This window comes from Aquarana catesbeiana, linkage group LG01 (assembly GCF_042186555.1).
Source record: "Aquarana catesbeiana isolate 2022-GZ linkage group LG01, ASM4218655v1, whole genome shotgun sequence".
Taxonomy (NCBI): Eukaryota; Metazoa; Chordata; class Amphibia; order Anura; family Ranidae; genus Aquarana; species Aquarana catesbeiana.
In genome coordinates this window covers 103,775,113-103,800,293 of record NC_133324.1, presented here as the reverse complement: position 1 = coordinate 103,800,293, position 25,181 = coordinate 103,775,113, and positions in this window count along the sequence as shown.

Sequence of the window (25,181 nt, the reverse complement as noted above, 5' to 3'; positions counted from 1 at the left end):
TTAAAAAAGAAAAACTCAGTATTTAGTAGAAGCATCCTTTTGATATAATACAGCCATGAGTCTTTTTGGGAAAGATGCAACAAGTTTTTCACACATGGATTTGGGGATCCTCTGCCATTCCTCCTTGCAGATTCTCTCCAGTTCTGTCAGGTTGGATGGTAAATGTTGGTGGACAGTCATTTTTAGATCTCTCCAGAGATGCTCAATTGGGTTTAAGTCAGGGCTCTGGCTGGGCCATTCGAGAACAGTCACGGAGTTGTTGTGAAGCCACTCCTTCGTTATTTTAGCTGTGTGCTTAGGGTCATTGTCTTGTTGGAAGGTAAACCTTTGGCCCAGTCTGAGGTCCTGAGCACTCTAGAGAAGGTTTTCCTCCAGGATATCCCTGTACTTGGCTGCATTAATCTTTCCCTCGATTGCAACCAGTCGTCTTGTCCCTGCAGCTGAAAAACACCCCCACAGCATGATATTGCCACCACCATGCTTCACTGTTGGGACTGTATTGGACAGGTGATGAGCAGTGCCTGGTTTTCTCCACACATACCGCTTAGAATTAAGACCAAAAAGTTCTCTCATGGTCTCATCAGACCAGAGAATCTTATTTCTCACCATCTTGGAGTCCTTCAGGTGTTTTTTTAGCAAACTACATGCGGGCTTTTATGTGTCTTGCACTGAGGAGAGGCTTCTGTCGGGCTACTCTGCCATAAAGCCCCGACTGGTGGAGGGCTGCAGTGATGGTTGGCTCTCTACAACTTTTTCCCATCTCCCGACTGTATCTCTGGAGCTCAGCCACAGTGATCTTTGGGTTCTTCTTTACCTCTCTAACCAAGGCTCTTCTCCCCCAATAGCTCAGTTTGGCCGGATGGCCAGCTCTAGGAAGGGTTCTGGTCGTTCCAAACGTCTCCTCCTTAAGGATTATGGAGGCCACTGTGCTCTTAGGAACCTTAAGTGCAGCAGACATTTTTTTGTAACCTTGGCCAGATCTGTGCCTTTCCACAATTCTGTCTCTGAGCTCTTCAGGCAGTTCCTTTGACCTCATGATTCTCATTTGCTCTGACAAGCACTGTGAGCTGTATGGTCTTATATAGACAGGTGTGTGGCTTTCCTAATCAAGTCCAATCAGTATAATCAAACACAGCTGGACTCAAATAAAGGTGTAGAACCATTTTAAGGATGATCAGAAGAAATGGACAGCACCTGAGTTAAATATATGAGTGTCACAGCAAAAGGTCTGAATACTTAGGACCATGTGATATTTCAGTTTTTCTTTTTTAATAAATCTGCAAAAATGTCAACAATTCTGTGTTTTTCTGTCAATATGGGGTGCTGTGTGTACATTAATGAGGAAAAAAATGAACTTAAATGATTTTAGTAAATGGCTGCAATATATTAAAGAGTGAAAAATTTAAGGGGGTCTGAATACTTTCCGTCCCCACTGTATATGTAAAAATAAATAAGTTCTTCACCACAAAATATTTTCAGGTGTGCCATGAAAGTTTTTAGATCTTTTTGGTGCACCGCAAGACAAAAAAGTTTGAGCAACACTGGTATAAACCATAAGGGCTCATTTACACTTGCTTCAAAACATGGCTTCGGACATGCTTTTTTAACCACTTCAATACCAGGCACTTAGACACCTTCCCGCCGAGGCCAATTTTCAGCTTTCAGCGCTGTCGCAATTTGAGTGACAATTGCGCGGTCATGCTACACTGTACCCAAACAAATTTTTTATCATTCTGTTCCCACAAATAGAGCTTTCTTTTGGTGGTATTTGATCGCCTCTGTGGTTTGTATTTTTTGCGCAACAAATAAAAAAAGACCGAAAATTTCGAAAAAAAAACAAGTTTTTCTTTGTTTCTGTTAAAATTTTTTGTAAATAAGTATGTTTTCTTCTTCAATGACGGGCACTGATATGGCTGCACTGACGGGCACTGATATGGCGGCACTGATGGGCACTGATGAGGTGGCACTGACGGGCACTGATAGGCGGCACTGATGGGCACTCATAGGTGGCACCGATGGGCACTCATAGGTGGCATTGATTGGTACATATGGGTGGCACTGATGGGTACTTATGGGTGGCACTGATAGGTGGGCACTGACAGGTGGCACTGAACACACTGATTGGTGGCACTGATAAAACTTATTGGAGGCATTGCTGGGCAGATCTGAAACATAATGGTGCCAATCAGTGCCCATTTGTGGGCACTGATTGGGCACATTGTGCACATGTGGATGGCCATGGGGTACATACCTTGCCATCCACATGTTGCCCCTTCCCTGGTGGTCCTAGTGGCGATCCCTGGTGGTCCAGTGTGGTGATCTGAGGGGGGCTGCGCTGATAAACGATCAGCACAGACCCCCCCTGTCAGGAGAGCCGCCGATCGGCTCTCCTCTACTCGCGTCTGTTAGACGCGAGTGAGGAAAAGCTGATCAACGGCTCTTCCTATTGACAGCGTGATCCGCCGGAGGCTCTTTACCAAGATCGGTGTATCAGGCTGACACACCGTTCCACCGATCACCGCGATGCATGCCCCCACAGTTATGCGGCGGCATGTTACCCTGCTGGACGTCATGTGACGCCCAGTCAGGATAACTGAACCACCGCCTGGCCGTCATCTGCTATGGGCCAGGCGGAAAGTGGTTAAAGCTCTCTCAACACCAGTCAAAGCCACTAAATAAAATGGTTAGCTTACAGTCCTGTTTATACCTTGTGTTTGCTTTTGTTTTGCTTCAAAAATGATACCCCTTGTCGCTTTAGTGACATGGCGTATAACTGAAATGGTTAGCTTACAGTCCTGTTTACACCTTGTATTTGCTTTTGCTTTGCTTCAAAAATTATACCCCATGTCGCTTTAGTGGTGCTTCAAAGCGTCTTTAAAGCCTCCATAGAAGTCTATGACAAGACTTGCTTGAAGCACCAAAAGCTTTTGAGGGGGCTTTATTTCAGCATTAGCTTCGCTTTGTTTTGGAGAAATTGCAGGTATGAGATATCAACACGCACACACAGGGCATCTACCAAGCTTCAAAAAAGCACCACGAAGCATCATCAAAGCACCACTGAAGCATCGCAGAAGAATAAAAAACACATCAAAAAAGCATGTTGAAGCGGTAGGTGCTTTAATGTGTGTAGAAGTCGAAGTTTAAATGATTCCTAAAGGTTCCATGCTACTGAATTGGTTTGATGCTAATACAGTACATAGTCTACAGGAAGATTCTGAACAGTTACTAAGTCATACCCTTGAAAATCCAATTAGACAAACTGCATCAGGGCATAGCTTGGTGACAGAATTGATGGGTTCTTGGGTGGCATCACAATTGTAATGTGCAGCAGGGATCAGTGTACTGGCAAGCCATGCAGAGCAAGCAGTAGGCAGAGAGGCATCCACTCTGGTATGCACAACCATTGTGTATAGTGCTGACAGGCACTTATGTGGAACGTTACACTATATGCAATTCTTCTGCTTTTATCATAGGATGATGTGTATAACTGAAACACATAAGTAGAAAAGTGGTGGAAATTGCAGCTGAAGAGAAGACCTCCAAATATATTATAATCAGCAATAATAAGGAACCACATATAGGCGCACTAGCCCTTCCATAGTTCGAGGCAAATAAAACGGAGGGCCCTTTGATTCCTCCTGTATTGAATTGTTTTGGAACTATACTGTTTGCCCTCATGTTGTAAAGCGCTACGCAAAATGTTGGCACTATAAAAATCCTGTATAATAATAATGATAAAAAAACCAGCACAGATTTTGTTTCGCTCCAAAATCCCGAGCTGCTTTTTTGCTATAAAGGGGTAGAGAGAGATGAACTACTAGAGAGAGTTGAAGTCTCTTGACCCCACTGGCTTCCCTCACAAAACACCCATTGTCATAGACAGGTAAGCAAAGTTTTTTTTTTTTAAAACCATAGGCAGCTACAGCTGTGCTTAAACACCCTAGAACAGACAAAACTCAAGATCAATATATATATATAAAAAAAGATGAATTACTGTCAAGTTTTGCTAAAAGAAATAACCTTAAATCTAACCTGGCAGTCAAGAACCAAAATCAGGCCGATTGTGAAATTCAGTTTTGTGTCTAGCAATTTCTATTCTTAGAACAAAAAGGATAAAAAAATAAATCTGCTTAATTGCCAAGGGCAGTTATTTTTGCAAATGTTTACATAACATTCATGCCAGATTTAGATGTAAAGGAACTGAATTTTATTATGTTATCTATCATTTTAGCAATTAAAGGCCATATATGTATAATTTTCATGATTAGAGTCTTGCGCCTGAAATTAATTCTTGTGGTTGTAGAAATAAACGACAGAGTAATTTTCATTGAAAAACATCTTTTTCTTAGTGTCTAACTCAGTTACCAGCAAAATATTTCCTATAATTGCTAGAACATGTCCAGAATTCGTGAATGATGTACACAGCATAGTCAGACAAGCTTAAAGGGCCAGAAAATGTAAAATAAATAGGGTAAATGTTAGTATTTACAGATATTAACCACTTGCTGACCACCATATATCAGTTTTACTGCTACAGGGTGGCAGCTGTGCACTGGATCACGTGTGTGTATATATATATATATATATATATATATATATATATATATATATGTGATCTGGCTCCTCTGGGTAGCAGGCGCGATTGCACACCGCCACCAGCGTCTCGCTTCCGCTGTGATTATACACAATGGGAGCCTTTCAGTGGGTACCGCGGGCTTGATATCCGCCAGTACCCGCTGATCATCTTGCATAGAGGCAGAACAGTCTGCCTATGTACACAGGAGGGAAGGCATGGATCCTGTGTCTCTGCCAAGCAGGGACTATTATCCATCTCTTCCTTGAGTAAAAGCACCTCCCACACTGTAGTAAAAAACAGGCTGGGCACACAGTTAACCCTATGATCACCCCTGATGCTAACTCCTTCCCAGCCAGTGTCATTAGTACAGTGACAGTGCATATTTTTTAGCACTGGTCACTGGTCGCAAAAAGCGTCAAAAGTGTCAGTTAGTGTCCAAATCTCCACCGCAATATTGCAGTCCCACTATAAGTCGCTGATTGCCACCATTACTAGTAAAAATAAATAAATAAAAATAATAAAATGATGCCGTGGTTTGGAAACGCTATAACTTTTGCGCAACCCAATTCAATATACACTTATTGGGATTTTTTTTACCAAAAACATGTAGCAGAATAAATATTGGCCTAAATTTATGAAAAAAATTAGATTTTTTCAAATATTTTTATTGGATATGTTTTATAGCAGAAAGTAAAAAAATATTGTTTTTTTTCCAAATTGTTGGCCTTTTTTTGTTAGTGGCGCAAAAAAAAAAAAAAAAAAATGCAGAGGTGATCAAATATCACCAAAAGAAAGCTCTATTTGTGGGGAAAAAAAAAGGACATACGTTTTATCTGGGTACAGCGTTGCACGACTGCACAATTGTCAGTTGAATTAATGCAGTGCTGTATTGCAAAAAATGGCCTGGTCATGAAGGAGGGTAAATCTACCGAAGCTGAAGTGCTTAAAAAAAAAAAAAAAACATAACAAAAACTTTGCAAAAACGGATAGAGGTTCCCACAAATGGTAACCTGTTCTAAAGCAAATAAAGAAAGGCTTTCTTTTGACTTTATATTAAGGATAAGTTCTTCTACACATTGCAAAATATGAAAATGTGTCTGAACGTAGCAACGTGGTCTTGTTCTTTGATCCATCCTATACTATCTAAACAATGAAAAAAAGGACATAAAGGTGAAGGGAGCTTTTCAATGACAATTAAAAGATGGTTTAAAGTAGATGTAAACCCTAACTAAATGACATCTCTCATAACAGGAATTACATTAACATGTATAATTACATTTTCAGCTTTTTTCATTCTTTGTTGCGTGATAATCTCTTGCAGCCACTTCCTATTTACATGCACTCCAGCAATGGATGCATTGCATTTCTTATGGTGGGTTTCTTGATGGTGACAAAGGTTAAAGGACAAGTTCACCTTTTAAAAAAATTAAATGCACATTTTTTTTTTGCTGGTAAGATAAAATAGGATTTTTATAACAGCTTACCTGTAAAATCCTTTTCTTTGAAGTACATCACGAGACACAGAGCCATAGTAGTTACTATGTGGGTTATAGGCCACCTTCAGGTGATGGACACTGGCACACCCTAAGACAGGAAGTCCACTCCCTATATAACCCCTCCCACTACTGGGAATACCAGAAAGAAGGGAGGGACCTTTGTGTCCCGTGATGTACTTCAAAGAAAAGGATTTTACAGGTAAGCTGTTATAAAAATCCTATTTTGTTATCATACATCACGGGACACAGAGCCATAGTAGTTACTATGTGGGATGTCCCATAGCAATGCCAACTGAAGGGAGAGAGACACAACAAAAGTAGGGCACCAAGAGTCTAGAGGACTTATAGTGCTGCCTGCAGTACACTGCGCCCAAAGGCGATATCCTCATGATCTACTTGATGGAATCTGGTAAATGTATGGACTGAAGACCAAGTTACGGCCTTGCAGATTTGAGCCATGGAGGCCTGGTGATGCATTGCCCAGGAAGTACTAACAGCCCTGGTGGAGTGCGCTTTAATATGAAAAGGTGAAACTTTCCTCTTCAAACCATAAGCTTGAACAATCACTTGACGAATCCATTTAGAAATGGTAGATTTCGATGCTGCCTGTCCTCTCTTAGGACCTTCAGGCAACACAAACAAAACATCCATTTTACGAATCTGAGCAGTCGCCTTCAAGTAGACTTTGACTGCTCTCACCACATTAAGAGAATGTAGTGACCTTTCTTCCGCAGAACAGGGTTCTGGAAAAAATAAAGGTAGAACAATATCCAGGTTGAAATTAAAACCTGATACTACCTTCGGTAGAAAATTAGGATGAGGACATAATACAACCTTATCCTTGTGATCAATCAAATATGGCTCTTTACAAGAAAGAGCAGCCAACTCTGATACCATTCTTGCAGAAGATATGGCTACCAGAAAAACTAATTTCCTTGTCAAAAGGACCAAGGGAATATGACATATCGGCTCAAAAGGTTGTTTCTGTAATGCCGACAGGACTAAATTCAAGTCCCAAGGGTTCAGGGGTGACCTAACCGGAGGATTAAGCCACGTTACCCCCTGAATAAAGCTATGAACCAGAGAGTGCGAAGCAAGTGGTCGTTGAAATAATACCAATAAGGCCGAAACCTGGCCTTTGATAGTACTCAAGGCCAGTTTAATTTCTAATCCCATCTGTAGAAAGTCAAGGATCCTACCTATGACATATTTCCTGCCATCCCCTGGATTTACACCAGGAGACATATGCCTTCCAGACTCTATAATATATGACTCTGGAGGCCGGCTTCTTTGCATTAACCAGAGTAGACACTACTGAACCTGATAGCCCACGCTTCTTCAGAATGTGGGGCTGGGGCCACAAGAATCACCGCCTTCCCTTCTTGCTTGATCCTGCGTAGAAGCCGCAGAAGCAACAGAACAGGGGGGAATGCATAATTCAGTGAAAACTGATTTTACAGGAAAACCAAGGCATCTGTTCCGCATGCCAGCGGATCCCTTGTCCTGGACACAAAGTTGTTGATCTTTTTGTTGAACCTGGAAGAAAACAGATCCACGTCTGGAATTACCCATCTTTGACATATTGACAGAAAGATGTCGGGTTGAAGAGACCATTCTCCCGGGAGCAACTGCTGGTGACTCAAGTATTCCGCCTGCCAATTCTCTATTCCTGGAATGAAGACTGCCGATAGGCAAGGTATGTTGTTTTCTACCCCAAATTAGGATATGATTCACCTCTCTCTGGGCCGCACGACTTCTCATGTCCCCTTGGTGATTGATATAGGCCAATGCTGTGGCATTGTCGGATTGGATCCTGACAGGACAATTCCGTAATCTGAGCATCCAGGCCCTCAGGGTCAGGCGTGCTGCCTGAATCTCTAGAATAATGATGGGCAAGGTCATTTCTGATTTGGACCATTTTCCTTGGACATATGCTTCTTTCAGGACTGCCATCTGTTGTTACCACCTTCCAGGTAACTGATAGGAAGGATTTCCCTTTTTGGAGATTCTTGTCTATCAATCACCAACTGAGGCTTTGGCTCAACTTTGGGGATAAACGTTTTGGGAAGTCTAGAGCTTGGACCTTCTTGTTCCAAGTCGATAGGACACTGTTTTGCAGTAGTCTTGAATAAAATTGAGCATAAGGAACGGTCTCGAACGAAGCCACCATCTTTCCCAACAATCTCATACAAAGTCGAATAGAAGGATTCTTCTTTGCTTTGACCACCTGAATCAGTTCCCTTATGCAACTGATCTTTGCCTGGGGCAAGAACACCCTCTTCTGAGCTGTATCTATGATCAGACCCAAGTATACCAATCTCTTTGATGGTTTTAAGGAAGATTTCTCTAGGTTGAGAATCCAACCTAGGTATTCCAGGTAGCTGACCGTGGTGACCAAACTTTGGTCTAAGCGGGCTACCGACTGGTCTATCAAGAGTAGATTGTCTAAGTACGCTAGAATCGTTATACCTTGAGCCAAGAACTTTATAAACACTCGAGGTGCAGTAGCTAGACTGAAAGGCAGAGCTACAAACGGAAAATGAAGATTTTCTATCTCGAAGCGTAGATATTTTTGGTGAGCAGGAAAAATAGGTACATGGAGGTAAGCATCCTTGATCTCCATTGACGCTAGCAGTTCTCCACCTTGTAGAATGGAGACCACTGATCAGATTGACTCCATGCGAAAACAGCGCATATTCAAAAAACGATTTAGATCTTTGAGATCCAAAATGGGTCTGACATCCCCGTTTGGTTTTGGTACCGTGAACAAGTTTGAATAAAACCCTAACCCCTGCTCTTCCATGGGGACCACCGATATCACCTTTTAAGACAAAAGATGGTCCAAAGCTTGAAAGAGAGACTTTTTTCTCTGGATCCCTGGGAACGTTTGATCTGAGAAAACGAGGAGACGGGAACTCTCGGAACTCTAGTTTGTATCCTAGAGATATTGAGGAAGCCACCCATTTGTCTCGACACTCTTCCTGCCAGACCCTTGAGAACGGCAAAAGTCTTCCCCCCACTCGAGCGAGCGGGGGCGCCCATTCATAGGGAGGTCTTAGTATTTTGTTTTATGGCTTTCCTTCAACAGGGCCTCTTTTGTCCCTGGGGTTGACCCTGAGGTTTACCTCTTGAACTTGACGGTGGAGGTCATTGTGACTGCCTTGAGGCTGATGCTCCTGGCACTGGAGATGAAGCTCGTTTAAAAGAAAAACGATTACTCCTCTTCTTAACTGGCAAAAGGGAACTTTTCCCATTAGAAATTCTTTGGATGTATTTATCCAGATCGTCCCCAAACAGCCGTTCACCGAGAAATGGAAAACTAGCTAGGAGCTTTTTGCATGGTGCTTTGGCTGACCAATTTTTCAACCACGGAACTCTACGCATATGCACCAGCCCGAGCATAAGTCCTGAGGCCTGGAGAATAGAATCTCTCATAGCGTCTATACGTAAAGCATAGCAGCATCAATTGCTGGCATCCCCCATAGGATAAAGTGTTGAAAACCTTTTCGAAGGAAAAAACTTTATCTGGGTGATCCCACTCAGAATATATAAGCTTTTTCAGCAATGAATGGATAGGAAAAGCATGAATAGCTTAGAGAGGCTTTAGCGAAATAATAAATCAATTCCTCAGTTTAGGCCATTATGTATTCTGCTACATGTTTTTGGTAAAAAAAAAAAAAAAATTGCAATAAGCGTATATTGATTGGTTTGCGCAAAAGTTCTAGTGTCTACAAATTATGGGATAGATTTATGACATTTTTATTATAATTTTTTTTTTTTTTTACTAGTAATGGCGGTGATCAGTGATTTTTAGAGGAAATGCGACATTGCGGTGGATAGATCAGACACTTTTGCTACTTTTTTGGGACCACTGACATTTATACAGTGCTCAGAGCTAAAAATAGCCACTGATTATTGTATAAATGTCACTGGTAGGAAAGGGGTTAACACTAAGGGGCGATCAAGGGGTTAAGGGTTCCCTAGGGAGGTGTTTCTAACTGTATGGGGGCTGGGTTGACAGGAGGAGGAAAGAGATTGTTGTTCCTAATCACTAGGAATAGACGATCTGTCTCTCCTCCCCTGACAGAATGGGGATCTGTTTGTTTACACTGACAGATCCCCGTTCTGCCTGTTTCTTTCCATTCACGAGCTGGTTGGCTCCCCCGTGTACATGCCTGAGGTACAATGACGCCGATTCGCGCAGGGGAGCCAACTTGCCGCAACTGCGGCGGGTGGTCAGTAACTAGTTAAATTAGATCAAGCCTGTTACGCCAGAACATGTCAGTCGCTCGGCAGCAGTAATCATTGGCGGTTAGATTTATCATGGCATACACCTGAGTGAAGCCTATCCTCACGGCGGTTCATATATATATAGGCCCTCTAGTGGTCAGATAAAGATAAATAAAATCTGGGACCTTGTCGGGCAACCCACACCTTGTAAAGGATCCTATACATAACTAGTTAAATCAACCCAGATACTACTTTGTAAAACGTCCTGATAAACATACATAATAAAATGATGAGTGTTAAATATGCAAAAAATCATGGGTGTATTAAAAACATTAACAATAACCCAGTTATAACCATGTGAAACTCCACACATATAAAAAATTATATATATATATATATATATATATATATATATATATATATATATATATAAATAAAAACAATTATTAAGGGTTCATCGTGTATCCTCACAGGGTGATGCTGTGGATACACCAGTAAAAATGTGCCAGCGTCCCAGTAGTATTGGAAAGAGATTTGGATTTTTACAACAATGGACTTTGTAGGCACATAGGTTTGATATAAAAAAATACGAAGTTTTTTATTTTAATCAAATAAAGTTAAAAACAGATCACATGACTTATGTCATGACAATGACATGAGATAGTCTGACCTAGGGACTCAAATATCGCTACGGTTATAGTTATAGTTAGAATAAACAAATAGTAGTTATAAATAACCAGTAACACTAGTCAAGGTAGATGGAGTGCGTAGAGTGGTTGAGTAGGGTCGCTTGACTAATCGCTCGACATGTTGCATGCCTGGCAGCGCATCTTCAGGAGCTAAGCATCTAACAGATACATAAAAAAACATACAATGAGAATACTGATAGATACATGTAGGGTATGTCATTCAACATAAAAACAAAACATTAAAGTTGAAAAAGCACAATTATGCAGAGTGGTGTCCATCTGGGGGAGAGAAGAACCGTGATCGGTGACCACCGGGGGCAGAGAGGTAAAAAACAATCAAGGGGGGCACAGCAGTACACAACAAAAAAATTAATTAAAAAAGAAAGGTAAATCTGAAAATTGAGAAAGAGTAATAATGAGTACTCACATAATGTAGAAATCTGTATCGTATAGTAGGCAGGCAAGGTATAGAGTACTTCAAGAGGATAATCCTTGCTGGTAAGCTATTAGTATAGATCTAAAAGAAAAATATGCGAGCAGTGGTAATAAACCTCTGCACATATGCAGAAAATATATAGTCTAGTGAATATGGAAAAGTGACTATATATAAGTGAATAAAAGTTTTTGGGAATTAATTATGGGAGTGCTGAATTAGTAGGTAAAAATGTATACTACATTACCATAAAATATTGAAAGGTTTACCGACGATACAGAAAGGCCTACATAGAAAAGTATAGTAATGATCGGTAGCAAGCAATGGGGGTGAAGCATAAAGTAGTCTACCAGCACGATCATCAGTAAAGATTTGGGCTGCAGTAATGGCCGGTGAGGCTCACTATCCAGAAGTTCAGAGAGGACCTCAGAGTGGTTGCTGTCTGGTAAAAAAGCAGAGATAGAATGTAATAAAGCAGAGGGCAAACATGTAAGGATACCAACATAGCCAGAAATGGAATAGATAGTAATAGGCAGCATTAAATCTAGTTTTACCTTGTGTTAACAGAACATTCCGCACCCCGCCAACTATTAACCTCTGTAGTATTGTAATTAATTTTTATTCTAATTTAATTTATTTTAAATAATTTTTACGATTGACATTTATTCTGATTGGATTTATTGGAGAGCCAATGTGCCCATTGTTACTCATACAGTATCTCACAAAAGTGAGTACACCCCTCACATTTTTGTAAATATTTTATTATATCTTTTCATGTGACAACACTGAATAAATTACACTTTGCTACAATGTAAAGTAGTGAGTGTACAGCTTGTATAACAGTGTAAATTTGATGTCCCCTCAAAATAACTCACACAGTCATTAATGTCTAAACCACTGGCAACAAAAGTGAGTACACCCCTAAGTGAAAATGTCCAAATTGGACCCAAAGTGTCAATATTTTGTGTGGCCACCATTATTTTTCAGCACTGCCTTAACCCTCTTGGGCATGGAGTTCACCAGAGCTTCACAGGTTGCCACTGGCGTCCTCTTCCACTCCTCCATGACGACATCACGGAGCTGGTGGATGTTAGAGACCTTGCGCTCCTCCACCTTCCGTTTGAGGATGCCCCACAGATGCTCAATAGGGTTTAGGTTTGGAGGCATGCATGGCCAGACCATAACCTTTACCCTCATCTTCTTTAGCAAGGCAGTGGTCGTCTTGGAGGTGTGCTTGGGGTTGTTATGTGGGAATACTGCCCTGCGGCCCAGTCTCTGAAAGGAGGGGATCATGCTTTGCTTCAGTATGTCACAGTACATGTTGGCATTCATGGTTCCCTCAATCAACTGTAGCTCCCCAGTGCCGGCAGCACTCATGCAGCCCCAGACCATGACACTCCCACCACCATGCTTGACTGTAGGCAAGACACACTTGTCTTTGTACTCCTCACCTGGTTGCCCCCACACACGCTTGACACCATCTGAACCAAATAAGTTTATCTTGGTCTCATCAGACCACAGGACATGATTCCAGTAATCCATGTCCTTTTCTTGGCTTCAGCAAACTGTTTGTGGGCTTTCTTCTGAATCTTCTTTCCATGCAGACCAATCTGATGCAGTGTGCGGCGTATGGTCTGAGCACTGACAGGCAGACCCCCCACCCCTTAAACCTCTGCAGCAATTCTGGCAGCACTCGTACGTCTATTTCCCAAAGACAACCCCTGGATATGACGCTGAGCACGTGCACTCCACTTCTTTGGTTGACCATGGCGAGGCCTATTCTGAGTGGAACCTGTCCTGTTAAACCACTGTATGGTCTTGGCCCCCGTGCTGCAGCTCAGTCTCAGGGTCTTGGCAATCTTCTTATAGCCTAGGCCATCTTTATGTAGTGCAAGAATTCTTTTTTTCAGATCCTCAGAGTTCTTTGCCATGAGTTGCGTGAGTGTGAGCGATAACACCAAACTTAACACACCTGCTCCCCATTCACACCTGAGATCTTGTAACACTAACGAGTCACATGACACTGGGGAGGGAAAATGGTTAATTGGGCCCAATTTGGACATTTTCACTTAGGGTTGTACTCACTTTTGTTGTCAGCCATCGGTTTAAACATTAATGCCTGTGTGTTGCGGTATTTTGAGGGGACAGCAAATTTACACTTTTATGCAAGCTGGGCACTCACTGCTACATTGTAGCAAAGTGTAATTTCTTCAGTGTTGTCACATGGATATAATAAAATATTTACAAAAATGTGAGGATTGTACTCACTTTTGTGAGATACTGTATATATATATATATATATATATATATATATATATATATATATATATATATATATATATATATATATATACACACACACACATTTTTTTTTGTATATATTTTATATTGAATATGTGTGGAGTTTCACAGATTTGTAACTGGTTTATTGTTAAATATGCAACAAATCATGGATGTATTAAATATATTAACACTCATCATTTTAATATGTATATTTATCAAGAAGTTTTACAAAGTAGTATCTGGGTTGATTTAACTAGTTATGTATAGGATCCTTTACAACATGTGGGCTGCCCGACAAGGTCCTGGATTATATTTATCTTTATCTGACCGCTAGAGGGACTATATATATGAACCGCCGTGAGGATAGGCTTCACTGGTGTATGCCATAATAAATCTAACTGCCAATGATTACTGCTGCCGAACGACTGACATGCTCTGGCCTAACAGGCTTGATCTAATTAAATATAGCCGTCAATGTGCATCGATGCTGGGCAACCGCACGGTATAAAGAATGTGAGGTGTACGAAGATGGCGCCGCTCCTGATGACAAAACACGTAGGGCGAAGTTTACAGTGTCACTACATCACTTCCGGTTTTAGAGATTCCAGTCTGTGGAACATAAGGCACCCCAGACACATTACTGTACAGCTGTATATGATCCAGCGGCACTACTGCGAGTGCTTTTTATTACATTTCTTAATCAACTTGTTTTTTTACGGATTTACACGATGAGATGCCTTTCTTTTTACCCATTCCCATGTGAGTTTACCCGCTCACTGGTTTCACCACGGATGAGGAGGAGAAAAGACTGGACATAGAGCTGATTCCATTGTGATGCTTTTTAGCCCTGCAGGGGTACATCTTTCTGGTAAGTGTGGACCTGAAGGGGGTGCATGTGTGGAAATTCACCCAACTTTCACAAATGATATGATGTACTCAAGCACAAGCCACTTTTTGAATGTGATCACCTATGTGAACTCATTTTTTTAATTTAATATTGAACACTATTGAACGTGGAACACTTTAATAGATATGCATATTACTTTTGTCGGTGATTGATGTTTGTAGCTAGCACGATTCAGTTTGTGCACTTTATGCCTATTTTATAGGTGTGTTTTACTATTTAAAGAGACAGTACATGATTGTTTTCACTCAATTTATGTATCTATAATTTCTTTTGCATATTACACATTAAGATTAGGCAGCGCCAACTTCACCCCCTCTTCTCTTACCACATATATACTGAACCCACACTTGTGGGATCTGGTTGGGGTGGGCAGCAGCCATCATTACATTACCGCAGCGAGGAATATTATACTTATTTCAAAGAGGGGGGTGAGAACTCTGATGTAAAGGGAGAAGACTCTGGTGTGTAGGTGGGGGCTGGGGGGGAGAGACTTTGATATGTAGTGGGGGGGGGGGGGTGCAGAAACGAATGTGAAGCCAGGGGACACTCTGATGTGCGGAGGGGGGACTTTGATGTGGATGGGGCTCCTGATGTGATGGGAGGACGCTAAGAAAAGGGGGGCTCCCAATGCAGGGCCAAGGAGAAGGTGACATTATCGTCCAGTGCAGATGTTTTTGTCTTTCAGATCATCAAATACAATGTCTGATGTTTAAACAGGGGCACAATTTTAGTGTTTGGCATAGGTGCTTTTTCCATAGATACAGCTGTTGGATTTTGTACTCTAAAAGGCAGTAACACAGGTTTCAAATATACTTAAGGTATGTTCCTAATCTCAGCTCTCAGGTTGAAAAAAGACACAAGTCCATCCTAGGTGTGTGATTATATGTCAGTATTACATTGGATATCCCTGTATGTTGCAGTTGTTCAGGTGCTTATCTAATAGTTTTTTGAAACTATTGATGCCCCCCACCCGTGGAAGGTAATTTCACATCCTTGCCGCTCTTACAGTAAAGAACCCTCTACGTAGTTTAAGGTTAAACCTCTTTTCTTCTAATTTCAATGAGTGGCAGTGTGTCTTATAAAAATCCTATTTTCGCGGAAGGAAGTTTAATAACAGCTTACCTGTGATGAAGTACATCACGGGACACAGAGCCATAGTAGTTACTATGTGGGTTATAGGCCATCTTCAGGTTATGGACACTGGCACACCCTAAGACAGGAAGTCCACTCCCTATATAACCCCTCCCACTACTGGGAGTACCTCAGTTTTTGTAGCAAAGCAATACACGTGTATACCAGAAAGAAGGGAGGGACCTCTGTGTCCCGTGATGTACTTCAAAGAAAAAGATTTTTACAGGTAAGCGGTTATAAAAATCCTATGTTCTTATCATACATCACAGGACACAGAGCCATAGTAGTTATTATGTGGGATGTCCCATAGCAATGCCAACTGAAGGGAGGGAGACAAAACAAAAGTAGGGCACTATGAGACCAGAGGACTTATACTAATGCCTGCAGAACCCTGCGCTCAAAGGCGATATCCTCATGATCTTTTACATCTACTTGATAGAATCTGGTAAATGTATGGACTGAAGACCAAGTTACAGCCTTGCAGATTTGAGCCATGGAGGCCTGGTGATGCACTGCCCAGGAAGTACTAACAGCCCTGGTGGAGTGCGCTTTAACTTTCCTCTTTAAACCATAAGCTTGAAAAATCACTTGTCAAATCCATTTAGAAATAGTAAATTTCGATGCTGCCTGTCCCCTTTTAGGACCTTCAGGCAACACAAACAAAACATCCGTTTTCTGAATCTGAGCAGTCGTCCTTAAATAGATTTTGACTGCTCTCACCACATCAAGAGAATGTAGTGACCATTCTTCCACAGAACAGGGTTCTGGAAAAAATAAAGGTAGAACAATATCCTGGTTTAAATGAAAACCTGACACTACCTTCGGTAGAAAATTAGGGTGAGGACGCAATACAACTTTATCCTTGTGAATAATTAAATATGGCTCTTTACAAGAAAGAGCAGCCAACTCTGATACCCTTCTTGCAGAAGTTATGGCTACCAGAAAAACTAGTTTCCTTGTCAAAAGGGCCAAGGGAATATGTCGCATCAGCTCAAAAGGCTGATTCTGCAATGCCGACAGGACTAAATTCAAGTCCCAAGGGTTCAGGGGTGACCCAACCGGAGGATTAAGCTGCGTTACCCCCTGAATAAAGCTACGAACCAAAGAGTGTGAAGCAAGTGGTCGCTGAAATAATACCGATAAGGCCGAAACCTGGCCCTTGATAGTACTCAAGACCAGCTTTATTTCTAATCCTATCTGTAGAAAGTCAAGGATTCTACCTATTAAATAGTTCCTGGGGTGCCAACCCCTGGATTCACACAGGGAGACATATGCCTTCCAGACTCTATAATATATGACTCTGGAGGCCGGGTTCCTTGCATTAACCAGGGAAGATTCCACTGAACCTGACAGCCCATGCTTCTTCAGGATGTGGGTCTCAATAGCCAAACCGTTAAATTTAGCGTTTGTAAAGTAGGATGGAATACCATACCTTGCGAGAGAAGGTCTGGCTGTGGCGGTAGGGCCATGGATCCCCTACCGCCATCTTTACGATCTCTGCATAACAAAATCTCCTGGGCCACAAGAATCAGCAACTTCTTTCTGCTTGATCCTGCAAAGAAGTCGTGGATGCAGGCAGAATAGGAGGGAATGCATAAATCAGTGAGAACCGATTCCACGGGAATAGCAAGGCATCTGTTCCGCATGCTAGCGGATCCTTTGTTCTTGAAACAAAGTTGTCAAATCCTTTGTTGAACCTGGACGCAAACAGATCTACGTCTGGGATCCCCCATCTTTGACATATTGACAAGAAGATATCGGGGTGAAGGAACCATTCTCCTGGGAACTGTTGGCGACTCAAGAAGTCCGCCTGCCAATTTTCTGTTCCTAGAATGAAGACTGCCAATAGGCAAAGTACAATGTTTTCTGCCCAAGATAGGATATGATTCACCTCTCTCTGGGTCGCACAACTTGTGTACCCTTGGTGATTAATATAGGCCATTGCTGTGGCATTGTCGGATTGAATCCTGGCATGACAATTCCGTAAACTGAACGTTCAGGCCCTCAGGACCAAGTGCTCTGCCTGAATTTCTAGAATGTCAACGGGCAAGGCCATTTCTGATCTGGGCCACTTCTCTTGGACAGTTGCCTCTTCCAGGACTGCTCCCCAACCCAAAAAAGGTTGGCATATGTTGTTACCACTTCCCAGGTAACCGAAGGAAAAATTTTCCCCTTTGCAGATTTTTGGTTATTAACCATAAACTGAGGCTCCGGCGCACCTTTGGAGTCAGTCGCATTGGGAAATCTAGAGCTTGAACCCTTTTGTTCCAAGTCGATAGGATACTGTTTTGCAGCAGTCTCTAATGAAACTGAGCATAAGGAATGCCCTCGAATGAAGCCACCAACAACCTCATGCAAAGCTGAATAGAAGAATTCATCTTGCTTCGACCACCTGAATCAGTTCCTTTATGGCGCTGATCTTTGCCTGGGGCAAGAATACCCTTCTCTGGGTGTATCTATGATCAGACCCAAGTATTTCAGCCTTCTTCATGGTTTTAAGGAAGATTTCTTCTAGGTTGAGAATGCAACCTAGGTATTCCAGGTTGTTGAATATGGTGACCATACTTTGGTCTAAGCGGGCTACCGACTGGTCTATCAAGAACAGATCATCTAGGTAAACTATAATCATTAAACCTTGGGCCCTTAATCTGGCTAGAGTAGGGGCCAGAACCTTTGTAAACACTCAAGGTGCAGTAGCTAGACCGAAAAGCAGAGCTACACACTGAAAATGAAGATTTTCTACCTTGAAAAGTAGATAAATAGGAAATAGGCACATGGCGGTATGCATCTTTGATGTTGATTGACGCCAGAAGTTCTCCTCCTTGTAGGATGGAGACAACTGATTGAATTGACTCCATGCGAAAAAAGAGCGGTTATATTCAGGAATTTATTTATATTTTTGAGATCCAGAATGTCCATTCGGTTTTGGCACCGTGAAAAAAGGTTTGAACCAAACCCCAACCCAAGATGGTCCAATGCTTGAGAGGAGACTTCTTTTTCTCTGGATCTTTAGGAACGTTTGATCTTAGAAAACGAGGAGACGGGAACTCTTGGAACTCCAGTTTGTACCCTGGAGCTATTGAGGAAGTCCCCCATCTGTCTCGACACTCATTCCTCCAGAGTTGTGTCTTACTAATACAGGAGGTGTGTTACTGGCAGGATCACCAGGATAAATTGACGGATATATCACAGCTGGAGCAGGAGCACCTGGGACCCAAAACACCATACTGCTGCCTGGTACTACATGCCCATTACCCCTGCAGAGGTGTAGGGAGCTGGCGAGTGGGGATCTTTGAGGGGGAGCACCGCAAGTCACTGGATTTGAACCGCTGTCTTCACGAAAGTCACTAATCACAGACTTTTTTGCTTATGCTGGAATTTGATGCATTATTTTTGCCTTATTTTTTCACCATTTTCTGTGTTTTGTATCTTTGCACTTTTTGCCTAACCTGGGACTACTTAGGATATATCTTCAGATGTTTTAGACTTTTCACCCTTATACTATTTATTTTTGGATACACTTGTGGTCCCCGTCCATTTGCTTGGCTGTGGATGGGAAAGTGGATCAACACGGGATCTGGGATCTGGGATATCACTAGCTGCACGTGTTGATCAATGCTACTGGGAGAGTGGACACCACATTGCTTCCGAGGGGGGACTCCTATTAGACTGATCCCCTTCTATGTTACAGATTGTGGTGTCTATTGAATGGTTTATTTATACATTGATATATATTATTCACATTTGATGGTTAACTACACGTTATATATCTATAGGTATGATATGAGATTGGCATATTAGCACGGTTCACTATTTAAGAGATGCACACTCACATTCACTAACCAATGATCTTGAGTGACTTATGAGTACATATTACTTATTTATTTGTATATTCATGTTATATTTTTTAAAGGTGTCCTGTTAAAGGTAGCACCACATACCCCTATCTATAATCTCTTTTAAAATGAAAATACATTTACTCATTTTCTTAAATGGCAAAGGGGTACTTTCCACTAGAATTTCTTTGGATGTATTACCCAAATCATCCCCAAAAAGCCGCTTCACCACAAAAAGGAAGACTAGCCAGGAGCTTCTTGCATGGTGCAAGGCCTGAAGGATAGAATCTCTCATAGCAACTATTGCAATCATAAAGCTGCTAGTAGCTTGCCAGATCCTGGGCTTGCTGAACAGGATAACCTTGAACACCTGTTTAAACAGAGGAAAAAAAGTGTTTTCTTTTTAATAGGAATTACAACTTTTTACCCGTTGGATCCCTAAGCATTTGAGCATTGCCTGCTGGACAAGTCAAACTCTTATTCACAGAGGATATAGGAGCGCTATTTGTTGGTATACCGCACTTTAAGTGAATTTTCTCCTCCATAGGATAAAGTGTGAAAAAACTTTTTAGGAGGGAACAAAATGCTTATCTGGGTGATCCACTCAGATACAAAAAGCTTTTCCAGCAATGAATGGACAGGAAAGGCGTAATACACAGATTGAGGAGGCTTTAGCAAACCCACTCAGTTAAGGGTACATAAATGTGGAGCGGACCATTCAGCAAGAAATTGCACCATCAATCTTACAGATTGTGAAAGCTGATCCCCCCGCACTTGACACCTCAGAAGAGGAGTCATGAGCCTCCCCACGGTTCCCTGAGAGAATTCATCTCCTCCCACCCCTAGTTCCTCAGTTTGAGGGTCCTGGGTAATGGAAGAGAACCCGTCGCATTTTGTCCCACACTGGGATGCAATTAAAGCCGCTAACCTTTTTTTTTTCAATCCTATCATGGCTGAGGAAAAAAAATACCTTTTTCGGAACAAACAGGGGCTGCAGTGTTGAAAACAGTTGCAAACATTTCATGGCCCCGATGCTCACTCTGACCAGCCATCCCCTTATAGGGGAGGATGCCATTGTAGAGATAAGTAGGCTTTCCAAAGCTTGAGGGAGACCCTTTTAGCCCTTTTTGGGGGTGTTTCAACCCCCCCTTCTGACCTTAGCCTGATGCACAAAAGCAGAGGTACTACCAGAAGAAATCGCATCCACTGTTTGAGTAATAGTCTAGCCACTGCTATTAATGCTCATCCTGATGCGAATAGTAAATGTGTCAATAGGAATGCCTGTGTCACCAAACCTCTTTGCTCTTGTGTCTGACAACTTGCAGCAGCAAAAATGGAGCTTTTTAAACACACTCCGCCAATGCTGTGATAAGCCCCGCCCCCTAAGTTGCATCGCGCACCCCCTCCTATCTCTTCCAAGAGAGAGTTTTCCTGCGCGAGAGTGCGGGCCTCCGATTCAACGGGATCGGCTTGTGTGTGAGGGAGGGATGGCAAGGAGGAGACCTAGACAAGCCACCGTGCAGGGGCGGTAGAAAAACAGAGCGGTATGCCGATCGTTTTTAGCTTTCCCAGCAGAGAGGGAGAGCTTTGTCCAGGTGGGGGGTGTCTGGTGAAAGAAACCCCTCCCAAACTTACCAGAGGTCTGCCTGCTAGCCGGAGGAAAAAGCCTGCTGCTTCCTGACACAGCGTGATCTCTGAGGAAAGCATGAGAAGGTACGTGCTCTATACAGCCCCCAGTGGTGACTCTTAGGCATGACATTTACTTTTATTTATTTTTTTAAAGGAGACATTTCCTAAGAAAACAAACCTTCAGGAACCGGGGACTCTTGGGGAACCCACACTCCTGGACCCGTAATAGCACCCCACCAGTAAAACTTTATGGCTCAAAATACCAAAGTACTGGATCCCCAGGGACCAGCTCTCTAAAAAGAATCGTTACAGGCAAAACCTTTTTTTTTTTCAGACACGAGGCCCGGGTACCATCCAATTTGGCCTAAAAGACACTTTGAATGGATTTGGCTGCATAGCTAGCCCCAGCAAGGATTGCTCCAGTGGAACTCAGCACAGCACATCTTTACTCGTGATCAACACCTTCGACACTGGCGAAAAAAACTGAGGTACTCTCAGTAGTTATATAGGAAGTGGACTTCCTGTCTTAGGGTGTGCCAGTGTCCATCACCTGAAGGTGACCTATAACCCACATAGTAACTACTATGGCTCTGTGTCCCATGATGTACAATAAGAAAACGTTTTATCCTATTGTGGGGTCAACAGTATGGTATTTGTAAATTGAAATCATATCCCCTCTCAAGCGTCTCTTTTCCAGAGAGAATAAGTTCAGTGCTCGCAACCTTTCTTCATAACTAATGTCCTCCAGACCCTTTATTAGCTTTGTTGCCCTGCTCTGTACTCGCTCCATTTCCAGTACAACCTTTCTGAGGATTGGTGCCCAGAACTGTACAGCATACTCCAGGTGCGGCCAGGCCAGAGTCTTGTAGAGTGGGAGAATTATCGCTTTATCCCTGGAGTTAATCCCTTTTTTAATGATGCCAATATTCTGTTTGTTTTGTTAGCAGCAGCTTGGCATTGCATGCCATTGCTGAGCCTATCATCTACTAGGACCCCCAAGTCCTTTTCCATCCTAGATTCCCCCAGAGGTTCTCCCCCCAGTGTATAGATTGCATTCATATTTTTTCCACCCAAATGCATTATTTTACATTCTTCTACATTAAACCTCATTTGCCATGTAGTTGCCCACATCATTAATTTGTTCAGATCTTGCAAGGCTTCCACATCCTGCGGAGAAGTTATTGCCCTGCTTAGCTTAGTATTGTCCGCAAATACAGAGATTGAACTGTTTAACCCATCCTCCAGGTCGTTTATGAACAAATTAAGTAGGATTGGTTCCAGCACAGAACCCTGGGGGACCCTACTACCCACCTCTGACCATTCCAAGTATTCCCCATTTATCCCCACCTTCTGAACTCGCCCTTGTAGCCAGTTTTCAATCCATGTACTCACCCTCGTCCATGCCAACGGACCTTATTTTGTACAGTAAATGTTTATGGGGAACGGTGTCAAATGCTTTTGCAAAATCTAGATACACAGCTACGGGCCTTCCTTTATCTAGATGGCAACTCACCTCCTCATAAAAGGTTAATAGATTGGTTTGGCAAGAATGGATTCTTCATGAATTCATGCTGATTACTGCTAATGATTCCGTTTTCATTAGTAAAATCTTGTACATAGTCCCTTATCCCCTCCAAGAGCTTGCATGCTATTGATGTTAGGCTAAATGGTCTGTAATTCCCAGGGATGTATTCTGGCCCTTTTTAAATATTGGTGCTACATTAGCTTTTCTCCAATCTGCTGGCACCATTCCAGTCGGTAGACTGTCAGTAAAAATCTAGCAATTACTTGACTGAATTAAAAAGAGTACATGGGTAAATACACGTTGAATATGTGTATGCATCTGACATAGGGGTAAAGGATCTCTTCTTGAGAGGACTATAGAGCAAGATATAGCCTCTTGGTGCTTTTGGGCTCTGGGATGCCTAAAGAGGGAAAACCACAAAGGTTCCAGCAAGCACGTCCATGTCATGCGTGTATAACTTAAGATATATCTAAACCCAAACACAAAACAAATCATTCAAGTTCAGCGTGGCAATTTTTAAATGTGGTGGCAGCATTATAGGCCTTTTTATCTAGTGATCTGGGCAGCAGCATTGTCAACTCGGGGAGTGCGAAGTGTTAGGTGCACAAGCAGATTTAGATGGATCTGGCAAATTATAGATGGGGCCCAGCGAACACATTTTTAAGCAACTAGAGTAACTATTTTTTTCCATTTTGGGATAAAGGTTTTGAAACAAGCAGACCATTGTAAGCACCCATGTCAGTGCCAAATGGTTTGTCTCAACTCTCAAATTGCTACTTTTGCTGGACAGCTTGGTCTGTTAAAAGAAGCTGAAAAAACACACTTACTGGCCAGATCCCCAGGTAAATAGAAAGTAAAAAAAAAAAGAAAAGAAAAAAAAAAAAAAGAAAACTAATGCAGCCACCACATTTAAAGTGGAATAAAAACCTAAATCCACCTACTCTTAAAAATGTTCCCCTTCCTAACTAATCTGTATAAAAAAAAAAAAAAAAAAAAGACGTGTACTCTACCCAATTTTAATCTGCTCCAATCACATGATGCCACATCTCTGGCCTCCCCGTGTCAGTGAGTGGCTGCTGCAGGGGAGAAGATTGGGTGCCAGCAATGGCTGGGGCCATAGGAACCTATGGATGATGTCATGACTCTTGGAGTTCCAAGCACTGTCGCATGCTGCCGCAGCTGCAGGTTCACATGACTGGACTGGATTAAAAATCGGCAAGCATACAGATTTTTGTTATACCAGTTAGGCAGAATAGGTAGGGGGCGGAAGGAGGGAATAGTTAGCCTTGGCTTTTCTTCAAATTTGTCAAGCTGCAAATTTTTCCTTTTGGGTTTAGATACACTTTAGGTTAAAAGAACAAACCTGTATATAACTCCAGAGCAACATATAAGCTCCAGGGTAGCAACATAGTGAACAGGTTCAGTTTTGACTTCAAAGAATTATTATGCTACACAAGCCAGAGAATAGTCAAGGTAACAATAGGCCATATTACAAAAACATTTTGCGCAATGACGGCATCCGTTTACACTTCATAAGAATAAAACCTCTGAAAAAATTTAATAAAGCTGATAAATGAAAAGCATGCAACCAAATTTGTTGCCCCATGAACACATTCAACTGTCCTTTCTGAACCGCAGAGTTGAATGTTGAAGTTGTTTCTGGGGTTCATATTCTCCACCAGTCATGCAAATATGGGTTAAAAAATTGGAATTTTTACATACCTGTAAATACCTAATCTTGGAGCACAGTACAGGACTAGTATTCATAGACCATGCGTTATTCAGCATGCTTCAGGTGATTAAACACTGCCAAAAACTTTTGCTAGGGCTGCCCCTAAAAGCTTACATCTATAACCCTGCTCACTCTGGAGTTCCAATTTTTTAGCAAACAGTAAGCAGTGATCAAGACACAAAAGTGAGGGAACTGTATCCTGTACTTTACTACAAGATAAGAAATTTACAGGCAACTCAAAATTCCTAATATCTTAAATCATACAATAGAGGACTAGTATTCATAGACAGTAGGATGTACCCAAGCTACTATATACAACTGAGGGGTGGGCAACAACATAAATTAAAACTACCAACAGGCTCACAAGAAAAACAAAAGTTTAAAGTGGTGTTCCGGCCGAAATGATACTTTTTGAATAAAAATACCCCTATAATACACAAGCTTAATGTATTCTAGTAAAGTTAGTATGTAAACTAAGGTCTGTTTTGTTAGTTTATAGCAGTAGTTTGTTATTTTATAAACTTACAGCAGGCTGTGGCCATCTTAAGTGTGGGCATCTGAAGCCAGACTGTATTTCTTCCTGGATCTCATCCTTGCAGATCTCGCACATGCTCAGTGCAGCACAAGCAGTGTAATAGGTTTCAGGTCAGGTTTCCATAGCAACGGAAGTGTCAGAGGAAGTTGCCGCCTCTTCCCAGAAGGCATTGCAAACAG